The sequence below is a fragment of the Haliotis rufescens genome, unplaced genomic scaffold (assembly GCF_023055435.1).
Source record: "Haliotis rufescens isolate VD_foot unplaced genomic scaffold, xgHalRufe1.0.p SCAF_63, whole genome shotgun sequence".
In the NCBI taxonomy this organism is placed as follows: Eukaryota; Metazoa; Mollusca; class Gastropoda; order Lepetellida; family Haliotidae; genus Haliotis; species Haliotis rufescens.
In genome coordinates, this window is record NW_025964354.1 from 1574387 (window position 1) to 1588149 (window position 13763).

At 37.5% G+C, this 13763-nt stretch overlaps 1 protein-coding gene across 1 annotated transcript in view; it reads left to right on the top strand.

The window, feature by feature from the left end:
• The first annotated feature begins 9608 nt into the window (after window positions 1-9608).
• Window positions 9609-13763, top strand: part of LOC125375938 (hemicentin-1-like) — a 51108-nt gene continuing 46953 nt past the window's right edge. Inside the window, exon 1 of the mRNA XM_048386996.1 lies at window positions 9609-9712. The gene's annotated coding sequence lies outside the window, so the exon portion shown is untranslated. The remainder of the gene's footprint in view (window positions 9713-13763) is intronic.

Genomic DNA, 13763 nt, shown 5'->3' on the forward strand with positions numbered 1-13763 from the left:
ACTTGGCTGTCGTTTCTCGGAAATTTGTGAGAGAGGTCATTTCTAGGAAATCGAACATGCCATCATTTCTATTGTAGGGGTGACGGGTTATAGAAAAAAGGTTTTAAAATGCAAAACGAATATATTTCTACAGCAAACTTTATGAATTAACATTCTAATATACACTTAATATGTCTAAGAGTTATTTGTTAGATAGCAATTACCCCCTGTAAACAATAATAACATCAAAGTAAATGTCTCTCTACCCCGAACTTGGATGTGGCAGAACTTGACCTAAATCACGGTTACTCACACCATCGACAATCATGTGTTTACATTAACTTGATCTAGTTAAAAGAAGCAAGATGACAACCCCGATCTATGATGTGGTTCAACATTTACCTGTAGATTTACTGGGATTGATCGAGCCTGCTGGTACATCCATATGATTACCAATGTGACTGAGTATGACTGAACAGCTGCTGTTTAGGCTGCAGACGAGACGGATATTTTGAAACGAGGAATCTGCATGGTGTGACCTGTCAATTTCAAGATTTCACGGATCCAACGCCAAAAAGTGACAGAACTTAGACATTTCTGGTCCAGAAATAGTAGGTCGTGTATAATTTCAATAATTGTGCGTGTTCTGAAATGAATTTCATCAAGTTTGATAAGCTGTCACTTCAGTTGGGACATTGTTTTCGTGGACTTTCGAAAGGGAGTGTTTTCTGATGGACTTTCAAATTCCCACCTGCCAAATTCTAACAGTGGTGGTTGACGGAGATGGCAATGGATATCGATCAGAAAAAGGTTTGTAAACACCATGTTGTCATGAATAAAATGTCTTCAAACACATTTTATTATGTTATATTTCACTTTCATTGTCGGTTGTTTCAATAATGAAATTAACTGTTCGTGGGTTTCAGAAAAAGCTACCAAAAAAATGAACAATTATTATTTTCTCAACAAAATGTATTAGATATCACTCTTTCACTAATTTTGAATGTGTGAATCTTTGAATTATACCTCCCCACCCTGAATTGAGAACCGTCCTAACGTGGCCCGGTTGTCATTCTATCTGCACTGCACTCTCAGTTATGGCTGCCAAAGAAATTGTTAACAGTAACAGTGCTGTTAAAGAATTGCAGGAAACCAGAAGACAACCCAGTATTGATGCACAGTGTGATGCTTTTCAACATTAACACGTTGACTATCCCTGCTGATGTGATGTTGTTTTTTCAAACAATTTTTATAATGTTATATTTTACTTTCATTGTCGGTTGTTTCAATGAGGAAATAGCTTAAATTGTACCGATTCTGGTCACCATAGAACATTTCCCTAACAGTTTCATAAACATTTCATTTGTAAGCAAAAGATATGCCTTCGTTAATCTTTTAATGTCATCATCGAAGCAGTCAGGGTTGCGGCCTAGAACGCGCCAAACAGCCGATATCAAACTACCGTATTTCCTCTATTTGACACTATACGCCGTCTATTAATTTCGCGAGAGCCCCTGACTCAGCGTGTATTAGAGACCTGTCCGGTATTTGAGACCCAGCGTGTATTAGAGGAAATATAGATATGTTTTACAGTTCATATATTGGGGTGATCGATCGGCAGCCATTTTCTGTGAATCGATATGTAGGCTATCTATGTATTCATACGCACTTTTTTTGTGAAAAGGCTTAATATATTTGAAAGGGGTTTCTGTAGCAAAAAGGAAACCTCTTTTTAACCAATCAGAATCAAGCATTCATCAATGTCATGGTAGAATGTTTGATAAACCAATGCAAGACTGTGTACAATTGCTAAAGTTGAACATGCAGTTCATCTCACATCACCAAAAATGATCAGTGTGTTTCCCATTTAAGTCTTATAAAAGATTAAAGTTATATTTGAATACCCCCTGTCTGCATTCATGGCTATTGCAGACAAGTATTATTTGTTGGTTTCCCGATGTTTACACTTTCACTTCACCTCTTAACTGTGCGCTGCAATCACGATGGAGATTACACCAACATCGTTGCTATCAACATGGGTGTTAAAATATATATTGTCCAGCTGTTCTCTTTGAAATGTACCATTGGACATTATTTGTCATGTAGTGAAAATACATGCAGTCAGGTGATGGAAGATGTTCCCTGGCACATGAAGCTTATGTCTGTAGCACAAATGTCTAGTCTCTGTAAGATATATACAGGATTCTAATACATATATTGCACCCGCCACTCACACGATTTGCATACAAAAAGAAATTGTTTGTTGTTTGCCTAACGCCGCACAGCACTCGAGTCTTGACCATACAATTGCCAGATGCCATGTTCAAACCGTTGATCCTTGGTTTGATAACACAGGATTTGACCAGGATTTAGAATGCATATGAATATAGTGTGTAAAGGTAGGGGTGTGGTCAACAGGTGAATGGGCAAACATTATCAATAGAATTCAGTTGCGTTATAATTTAGACTGCAACGTCAGAGGCGACAATAAGATGAGACACACATTTATGTATGAATCTTTATATATCACCCCTTTTATAGATACGAGTTAAACATCATATCATATACATATTTCCTACAAATATCATCAGAAAACTCGTATTCAAAAACGTTCTCACACGTCGATTGTACAATTCCGATTAAATCACAAACATGTGTTTATGAATCACTATCAAATAGTAATTAATCCAGATGTTCGCGAAATGACGAGCGTACCCTGCCCAAAAGGCGGCTCCCGTCACAAACACATGCAAACGCAAGTCAATTGTTCAATTGAATAAATCACGGGAACAGACGCTACAAGCCACAAATGAGGAATTGCATCGGACATCATTTTTGTCACTGATGCGTCAAATTTTGACATGTTCTCCACATGTCTAAAATAAAACTCTTTGGAAGCTTTTGTGAGACATTGAATGTTTTAAACTTGATCAAACAACTTCTGAGCAAATGTCGTATGACACGCTTTGAAATCCTGACAGAATGAGCATGATCGATTGTATTTTGAAAGTTGTGAAATTGTGAACACCAAAGGCAGAAGCTGTTGGAATATTGCTCGACATGAAGGGAAAGTTGACTACTGGAAAAAATTGGAAGCTTTCCCTCATGTTGTACAGTCTTGTGTAGAGTGGTGAAGAATACCAGATCATCGGTACATCTTGGCTATCGTTTGGACGTTGCCAGTCAGAGGTCAATTGGATCATAACATACCTATTTCTCTCAATGGTAAGCATGCATAGACATTCCATTGAAATTAATTATATTTAATTTGTATCAATCCGAATCACATTTGCGATCCTTATAAGTGACCTGTTTTAAATAGGATATTAAGTTTCTTTTTGTGCTGGATACTATTGGTTTAGAATTAAAATCTACCTCACACATAGGCTACTAGTATTCAAGCTGTTCCATGTATATTATTGTTGTTTTCCTGTTTCCTGTAGATCTGGGATCCAGAATCAGATCGATTTATAAGTCCAACCTAATAAGACCATGGTCAAGTATATAGAACTGTTGATGCTTATTGATTATTGCGTTTTTCTTACCTTTTAGATCTGAAAAAAAACATATCCTGAGCGAACCAACACTTTCTACAAGTATTCAAATTGGTCCAATTACAGTTCATCGCTTGTTATCACTATAACCGTTGAAGGTAGCCTGAAAGTTGTAAACGCAATGGTCTACAAAGTACTGTGATCCAATATATATGTATCGATATATCCTAGGAAATATCCCTTGATCCATACAAAAGTATTATCTCTTGTGTGGAACAAGTTTTGGATGACGTATACTGTGTGCATATCATTTAAACTTTCAGTCTTCATGCTGTTGAAGGGAGAGACCTGGGGTGTTTCTATTTAATATATAATAGTCTTGTTTCAGTGTATCTTTTCGACTTTCCTCAATTCTTTTGTGATTCTTTTGAAGTTGACTGCCATTTTCCCTTTCATTACCATTCTGTACTATGTTTTGCTTAATGTACACTCTTCAAAAATAGAAACGCACAGACAGATTTTTAGTAATTATATTGCACCTAATAAAGTTGATGTATTTAATTTAATACCATAGATGAAAATATGAAATTATGGAGATCGATAGTCACATGTCGTTGTACAAATTAATTGCAAAATGTTCATTGTCACATAAGGCCACAACGTTGCACTGAACCGCCCCGGGCAGCAATCACACCTCTGCATCTCCTCGGCACTGACTGGATAAGTATCCTGCGGAATTCTGCGCCATTCTGATTGTAAAGCGTTGGCCAGTTTTGGGAGTGTCTGCGGCGTGTACTGATGTAGACGTACACGTCGATCGAGTTCATCCCAGAGGTGTACGATTGGGTTGGGATCTGGAGATCTCGACGGTCAGGGCAAGTCGTTGATGTTGGCATTATAAAGGTAGTCTACCGTGGAACGTTGTCCTGTTGAAACGGCTCCCTCTGGCAGCCAATGATTGGAAGAAGGTGAGGTTAATTCATGTAGCGATTTGCTGTGACACTTCCCTGAACCACAACCAAGACAAATATCTTGGTGAAGGATATGGCCACACTCGTCTCCAGTTTCTCAAATTCCAAAGCTGTAAGTTATGGCAAGCGTCGCTGTCGATGGATATGTTGCAAAATGACGATAACTGGCCTTCTAGGTCGAATTCCAGCCTTGCGAAGATGGTTTCTGACAGTCTGGTTCAATATCCTCCTCAAACCAGGGATGCGTTCACAGTCTCCGTAGCGGTGGCTTAGAGATGACGTACGTTGAACAGTCGAATGTAGCGATCCTGTGCAGGGGTGGAAACTCTTTGTAGGCCCTTTCTCGGACGGTCTGCAGTTGCACTGTGTGTATCAGTCCAAATGGCCGGTAATGGTGCTCAGGTGGACGTTGAAGTAACGTGCACCAGCCTGAGATTCCCCTCTTTGGATATGTCCTATGGCAATGTTCCGATCGGCAGCTTCGGCATTTCCAAACTTGAAAAATGTTGACAAATGGAATGACAAATTATTGGCCTGTGCTTGCCTTTTCATAGCAATTACCACGAGTTACGAATGCCATAACTTGCACGTGCATTTTGCTTTAATGTTTTCCTCCATGACATTTCTGAACAAGTGTGAAAACAATGCCGTTTAAGACATTGCAAATCGGCGATGGCTGCGTTTTTACGCACCGTTTTGTTGAATATCAGGCCACCAACATTTTCCAATAACATATACTTGTATCCAATTTATAAACCAGAATTTTTGTGTAGTCAGGTCCACTGAACTACTTACTGATGGTAACATAAAATGTGAATATATTATGAAATATTACGGAATATGTTTGTATCATTCACACTGAAGCGACGTTTAGTGCAGGTACAACTACCTCATATGCGTGTGACTATCTCCACTGAAACGTCGCAACGTTGTCAACAAAACATTTGTTTGTTAATATCCTATTTCAGATATTATTGTTCGTGAGATTATTAGGCAGTAGCGTCAATCCGCGACATGGATAGATTGCTTAAAAATGTTTGCCATAGCATATAGTTTTCATAAATTATCTGCTATCTACAAGAAGAACATTCGTTATTGATAGAACGGCTTTCCTTGTTATCATATGCACTAAATATGAAGCTTCAGTGTTATCTATGAGTTCCTTTTCACGACAGTGTCCATGTGTAAATGCGTCAATGTGCAGTGACGTTCAACTTGATAATTGTAACATAATGATTATGTTTGAACCAATAGTTCTGGTAGATAGCCTGTGCTTAACATATGCCTCCCTTCGCCAATACTCTTGAAAGAAGTACAGATAAGTTATGTATATGACTGATTAAAAACAGTGGTAGAATTGTGCATTTATTTCCATTTCGTTTGAATGTAGAAAATGTGTTCGGAACACTAGCAACACCTAGTCACGATAACAGTGGGGGACACTGGAAAATAGCTTGACAGATAGTTCCAATATGGGGAATCTCTGTCAAGACGAGTAAACCGGTTTACGCACGCACGCACGCACACCCTTATCAATTGTTTAACATGCCTTCAGCAGTGCTGGTTTCAGGTTAACATTAAATCAATCTATTGTCTCAGCATTATAATCTTCTATAAACAAGAACTGAACGAACCATTTCCATAATCATAAGAAATATCTGCTTCAAAACCTGTATTTCATGTTGCCAAAAGTATTGCTAAACTATATTCAAGACGTGTTGCACTTCTACTCGTCGCCTCTTTCGACAACCACGAGAAACGGGGGACATCTTCTGAACCTGAATACCAATGGGTGTGGAAGTTAAGTGAGGGATTGTGTAACATGACGCTTTTAACAACAGACAAGACAATATCGCGGCGGGGAAAACAAGTAATGGGGAATAGAATCCAGGCCTCCGAAGTGACGAGCGAATGCTTTAACCAGGTTGGCTACTCCTCGCCGCATGAAAGACTAGATGTCATACAATATACACAATTGTATATTTGGAATATGTTGGAACTTTCCCTTGTGTTACAGCAGAACTAATGCTGAGATTAAATCAAACTTATAAGATGATATACATGAATGAAGCAAAGTCATTTTAACATTCTCATGTTCTTCATTGTATTTATGAAATCATATTAGTGCTAACTTCAAGGCTAAGTATGTTTGTCTAAGCGTTAATCAACACAGGTGATATCCGTTATGCCAAAAGATCTATTTATTTGGGCATAACGTAGGTCAATTTGTGATGTAGGCATGTGTCAGTCTGGCTACGTTTGGTAGAATCACCAAATCTTCTCCTCGCTGATGTATACAATTATCATAATGAATATAATAATAATATTTTTACAAAGCATGTAATGTATAATGTGACTGCCACAACATGTAATTATACCACCTCTACCACTGTTACCACCTAGAGTGTCTGAGAAACACATGGGGCATTACTATTAACATACAGTAGTTTGTAAAATGTTCGTGCCATAATAATGTTGTCCTTTTGGACAGGAATGTTATATTTATGATCAACTTGCATCGTGTATCTTGTCTTGTGAAAAACTGCATGTATACGTACTTACATATAGTAGTTTTGAAGATACCACTGTGGCAATGGTTTTATCACAGTTGATGTGTGTCTTTCGGCATAAACACACAGATGGATAAACACCATAATTAGTTGTCCACACAGTTAACTTTGATAATACATACGAAGTACATTACTCCCACAAAGCTGATAATTTTAAATGCATTTGCATGAGGCACATATACTGTCCCATGTTATTTAAATTAAAACCAACTATTAACTGAACAATTAATTAGGATGCAGTTATCATTCATGCACACACATATCACAACCATTTTCATGATGCTACTACTTGCTCTTTTGGATACGATTCTGAGGATCCTACACTATCCCCCAACATTCCATTTATACAGAAGTTAATTGTTAATCGTTAATTGTAAAAAAGATTATTTCAACTAGCTTTGGTCAAGCTGTCATTATATATTTATTTGAATACAGTGTAATGCAATACCGTGCAAATCCTACACACACAAAAACAAATTATATAAAAAGTAAAAAAAGAAAGAAATAGTTGAAATGCTAGATATTAGGAATATTGCTTGAGGACGAAATTGTGATTTGTTATATTTTGTCATTGCATGTTATATTTTGCCGTTGTATTAAGTAAGTATATATTCTTTGTTATATGATCCTTTATGGGCTTGTGTAATAAGTGCACAAAGCATCAGGGTTTATCGAGAGGAGTGAGTGAGTGTAGTGAAAGGAAAGGTTGTGTAAACATTGTAAGGACAATGATTTAGAAAATGAATTACCACCTCAGGTCACATCACATTAAGAAATATTATGATATTAATCAGATGTTATTGTTCATTTCATTGATGTCAGCAGAAATTATTACAGAACAATCAGGAACTTATGTATATGAAACATTCCACCTCGCCAGGAAACAAGGGCTAAATGCAAACTGTGTATGCCCATCATGTACTCACAATAGATATTGTAACATGATGTATAATCAGAGGCCACCACATTTTTATATTTAGGGTTGTGGGCGCTACTCGTAATGTAGACTTATCTCACAGTAATGGTTAACTGGTTCTTTTGAGAGTTGGGCGACACTCAACGTTTGTAATTTCTGAACACAAGTCAATCTCTGAGTTCATATGTGTTAGTCCCCGGGGCCCTCGGTGCAATTTAAGCTGGTGAGCGAAACAAACCGGTGGTGGGGGCGCGGAGGGAGGGGGGTGTACAGAACTGGACATGTGATACAACTGATTTTATAATAACACAAAGTTGTGTTCCTATATAACGATCAGTTGTATTACAGCCACATTGTGGTAATTAACAGATAAGTGTGTGAAGGTAGAGGTGGGGAAATCTTTAGTGTAAAGTGAGGAGTAGGGGAATCGTTAGTGCAATAGAAGGAGTGGGGACATCTTTAGGGTAGAGGTACATGTAGGTTTTTAATCTTTATTGTAAAGAGAGGCTTGATAAGATATATAATTCATTGTTTATCTCGACTTTTACAGATGCACAAACATATTATCACACACTAAATGACTATAGATACTAAAGGCGGACACGTTATGTGTGTTCCCTTTTGAGGGGCTACTGAGTATTGATACCTGTGTTTTGGATTTGGAGCCGATGACGTCAGTTCAATATGTGAAATTTGAAACGTATTTCGTCATTTAAAATATTTAAGGAAAATAGGTAGCTTTGTACCAATGTACACAACAAGAATACTGCATTATAAATGTGAAATAAGACTATCTGTGGTTTTCACTGTTGAAAAGAATGTTTTCACTTAGGATTGGACAACTGTTCCAGATAACATTGCACACACTTTCGTCTGATGATTTTGATTTTCAACTGTCTGTTAAGAATACTATTCAAAATTAACTGAACAGTATCTGTTCATAAAGCAGATTGCTCCTGACTTTTATAGTTAGGCTCGGGGAATACTTAACAAAAGCAATTGAAATAGTGCATGAAGAGGAAGCGTATAACATATAGAGTTTATCAAATTGACAACATGTGAACATAATAGAAGGCACTGGGCTCCTGAAAGGCAGGTTCATATTTCAACCCGCCTCAGATATGGGTTTACAAAAGTATGTTAACAGGGAAATAATTTTACTGTGAAAGTAACACTTGTCCCAGTGATATGTATATGATAGTTATGAGGAAGGCGTCATATATCAGTTATTAAAATCATAATAACAATATTTGGTATAATCTAACAACAACTGGACATCTGAACTATTTAGTATTTATTGATATCATACAATAACATTGCTCCAATTAAAGGAAACACTTGTCAGTATTATTGTGAATGGAGTTTTGGTTTCAGAGAGGTAAATATTCATTGTTTTAATGTGTATTAAGGGGCCTGGTTAAAAACTGGGGTAAATTTATGCAGGAACGCCTGTTTCACAAGTTCACAATCCCTTTCCTGTTATCTAACCAGTTGATATTGATATTCACTCAGATAAGACAGAAACGGCATTTTCCTTGTTCTGCGTACCGGTGTATTGTGTGCGCACAATGCACTGCAATTCCTTTACATGTCATGTTGAAGTAAGTATTCAAATACAGGACATAATATCATAAAAAGGGTCATAGGTGGTTCAGTAGTAGTATTATTGTAAACGTGTGCGACCTGCTTTACGTGTAACTGTAAGCTGATACGTCGATGTATAATTGAGGTTTCTAAGGCAGGGTGAAGGACGCGGTGCTGACATATAGGATCATGTAATAAGTAAGTAGTTCTGATATCAATAGTAAATACTACATAAAACAATAGCCATGAATATTGCAAATTAGATACAAAGTAAATTTAAAATGTCCTATACAATTCAAGATTTGTTGTAAAATAGTATAAACATACCAGTGCATTCATATTTATGTACGATTACTTAAATTACTTAATTAGCTTAATGATGTTCCTTCATCAGATTACATATTACGTCGACCCGTGAAGATCCGGGGTAGACTAGGTCTTCAGCAAACCATGCTTGCTGTAAAAGGCGACTATGGTTCTCGTAAGAGGCGACTAACGAGATCGGGTGGTCATGCTCGCTGACTTGGTTGATAAATGTCATCGGTCACAATTACCTGAATCGATGCACATGATGTCGATCAGTGGATTGTCTGGTCTCGATTATTAACAGACCGCCGTCATATAGCTGGAATATTACTGAGGGCGGCATTAAACAACAAACCGACCAACGGACATATTACGTCGACATAAATCATGGGGATCTATACTACCAAGACGAACTAACCTGTCTGTCGATTGATTCTGACATTATGAGAAGCAATGTCGTAAATGCCTATACAGTTATATGTAACTATTTTTTAAAAACACTCCTTAACGAGTATACTCATATGTATATTTCAACACACGTTAAAGTGCACATATATTTGTGTATATTAAAACACATGTTGATAAATATACATATACATGGGTTAATACAGACACACGTTAATGTATATACAGGTGAGTATGTATCAACACTCGTTAATGTGTAAACGCATGGGTATGTATACACATTCGTCGAAGTGTATAAACATGGGTATTATGGAAACACGTTGATGTGTAATCACATTATAGTATATTAACACACATTAGTGTGTTTACACATTGGGATATATAAACACGGTTAATGAGAATACACATGGTTATGTATGAGAAATATGGTGACATTTAATTATCAATGATCATGGGGTTAAGGGGTATTCAGGTTTGCAAAGGGTGTGGGTTCGATTTCCAACAGGCCTACGATACCTGTTCCCGGTGTTCCCTTCTGATGTTGTGCTAATAGATATTGCTTCTATTATATTTTAATATCATTTGCCATATTATCACATCACTATTAGTCAACAATGTAGTATAAACAATTTAATTGCAAATCGTCTCCCATTGTTTCACGACATGTAAACAGCTAGTTATTAGCATTGACTTAAGGGAACTTGGTATGGGAATGCCTGCTTCACAAGTTCCCTGTTCGTGTTATATTATCTTATCAAGCGATATTGATACCTATTCAGAAAACAAGGAACGCCATTTTCCTTATCCAGCTTACTGATATACGTTGTATGCGCAATGTATTGTAATGTTAAAAGTAAATTTTCAAATTCACAGAACAAACAGGACATAATATCGACGCGTTATAAATGACGAGTTAGCTGAAAATAGTTTATAGGTAAATCTGAGCACTTTTTTCTCTTCTCTGATTGTTAATCTAGCTTGAAAGGTTACAGTATGCACTTAGGAATTAGTCATTAAGCGGGTCATGGGTGGCTCAGTAGTAGTAATCGATGTGCAGTGAATATTGATATGTGTTCGAACCCGAGCATGAAGACTTCACCAAATTGACAACTGTCTATGACCTGCATTTCTCTGGATTCTGGACACCCCCCCCCCCCCCCCCCCACACACACACACACACACACACTCACCCCCACACATGCAAATATATAGATGTATGCCTATAAGATTTATGACACATAATGCAACTCATTTTCCTTAATTTAACTAATTTAGAGCATGTATGCACATGAACAAAAAAACAAATAATACATAAAACACGATGTCAGATTTTGTCAGTGATCGACGGTACATCATATTTGTCTCCCCCTGGCGATTACTGGTTAAAATGGGGCTCAGAACAGAACAGAACAGACCAGAAATCTCACAAATACATTTTCTATATACATACGCAATTAGTACCCCATGCTTGTCTTCAAGGCTTGTAAGAGCCGACAATATGTCATCGTTGTCTGTTTCCCCGTGTGAGCAACGTCCCACGCCGTCAGGGTTCGAGATAACTGGAACTGGGGCAGTTGTGACATTGATTCAACAGTACTCGTCGCTTGATAGGCAAAGCATCAAGTTATGCTATGGAATGTAAACTGATTGATGTATTATGGTTGCGGTGTAACAACCTTACTGAAATAACATTATTACCACACATAGAAACATAGCTATATCGTTGTTGTTGGTTAACGCCACACTCAGCAATATTCCAGCTACATGACGGCGGTGTGTCTATCCAGACCATCCAGTGAGTGATATCATGAGCATCGATCAGCGCATTTAAGGTACGATGGCACGCGTTAATCATGTCAGCGAACCTGATTCCGTTAGTCGACTCTTACAACAAGCATGGGTTCTTTTCCTTCTCAAGATCTTCACAGGGGCGGTCGACTATGATAAAATACAATGTAATTATACAGGCATAACACGTTCACTGGTCGTGTCACACTTACATGCATTTTATCAGATACTACTTATATTTAGTCATACAAGATAAGCGAGATTTTCCTTGTTCCTGTTACTATCATCATTGTTATGAATATAAACTTCACACCCACACGACATTTCCTTTAACTAACTGAATATGATTATTTTGCAATGTTGAAGCATCACATAATTGTAAATCTGACTTCAAATTTGTTACTTCAGTTAAATCTTTCACTTACTAATTCGTTTTCATTGTCTTTGCGCTTGGGAAATTAGAATATTTTAAAATTGTAAAGATGCATGTCACTAGGAGCACAGTGATGATGCATTAACATATGGTATGCAAAGCACTGTGATGCTAATTCAGTGTAGCGAAGGATACACTGGATATTTAGCTCCGACCTTTACTTGATATATTTTTTGGTGGAAATCAGTTTTGGTTAATAAAATAATGTGTACATGCTATCATCTCGTTTCAAGGTTCTTTCACCACGCTGTTATAGGGAGATAACTTAGGTCAGTCTATCTAAAAATAATTCGTAGTCTTTGTGTTGTTTATGGTTTCGAGTTCCATCAAAGGAGAACACAGGTCTTGACGATGGCCGCCATATTATCGTCCATTTCCATTCTGTTCTATGGTTTGACTTATGTATGAATTGTCATAACCTGACGGAAGAACGGACTGGGTGAAAACTTAAGCAATGATTCGCTCCATACAACATTGACATATGCTCTATTTCGCAAAGATTTATAACTGGATACATTTAACAACCTGTCTCCTATGACCCTGTGCAATCGATAATATCATCAAACCCAGAAAGGCCTAATTACCAGTAATTGCATGCTACTATGCCTAATGTTCAAGAAAATTGCTTAATTAACCCCTTATCTATAAGGAAAACGTTCGTGATTGATAGAACGGCTGTCCTTGTTAACATATGTACTAAATATGAAGTGTCAGTATCAACTACGAATTCTTTTACACAACAGTGTTCATGTGTATATGCGTCAATGTGAAATTTGTTAACATGTTGATTATGTTTGAATCAGTAGGATTAACGAACTCATAGCCTTTAAGAAATGTATATACATGTATATATGTATGTATGTGCTAAACTTCTGCCTCCCTTCGCCCAAGTCCAGATGAATTATGTTTATCATTGATCAAAGAAATGCGGGATCATGGTGCATTTATTTCCCTTTCACTGGCACAATACATGATCGTATGAAGAAAACGAGTTGTTGAGTGTGGCGCACTAGCAACATTCAATCACGATGCCAGTGGGGGACACTGGAAAATAGCTTGGCATATATACTGACGAGTAAACCTCCTAACCACTTGGCTACCCTACACCATGTGAAAACCATTTGTCCTGTTTACCCATCCATGCACTTTGTGATTTGAAGCTCACACACACACGCACGCACGCACGCACACATACACACGCACTCACACACGCACGCACACTAACACACACACACAAGCAAACAAACACAAACACGCAAACACACACGCATACACACATAACCCTTATCCATTTTTGAACGTGATTCATAGCAGTGC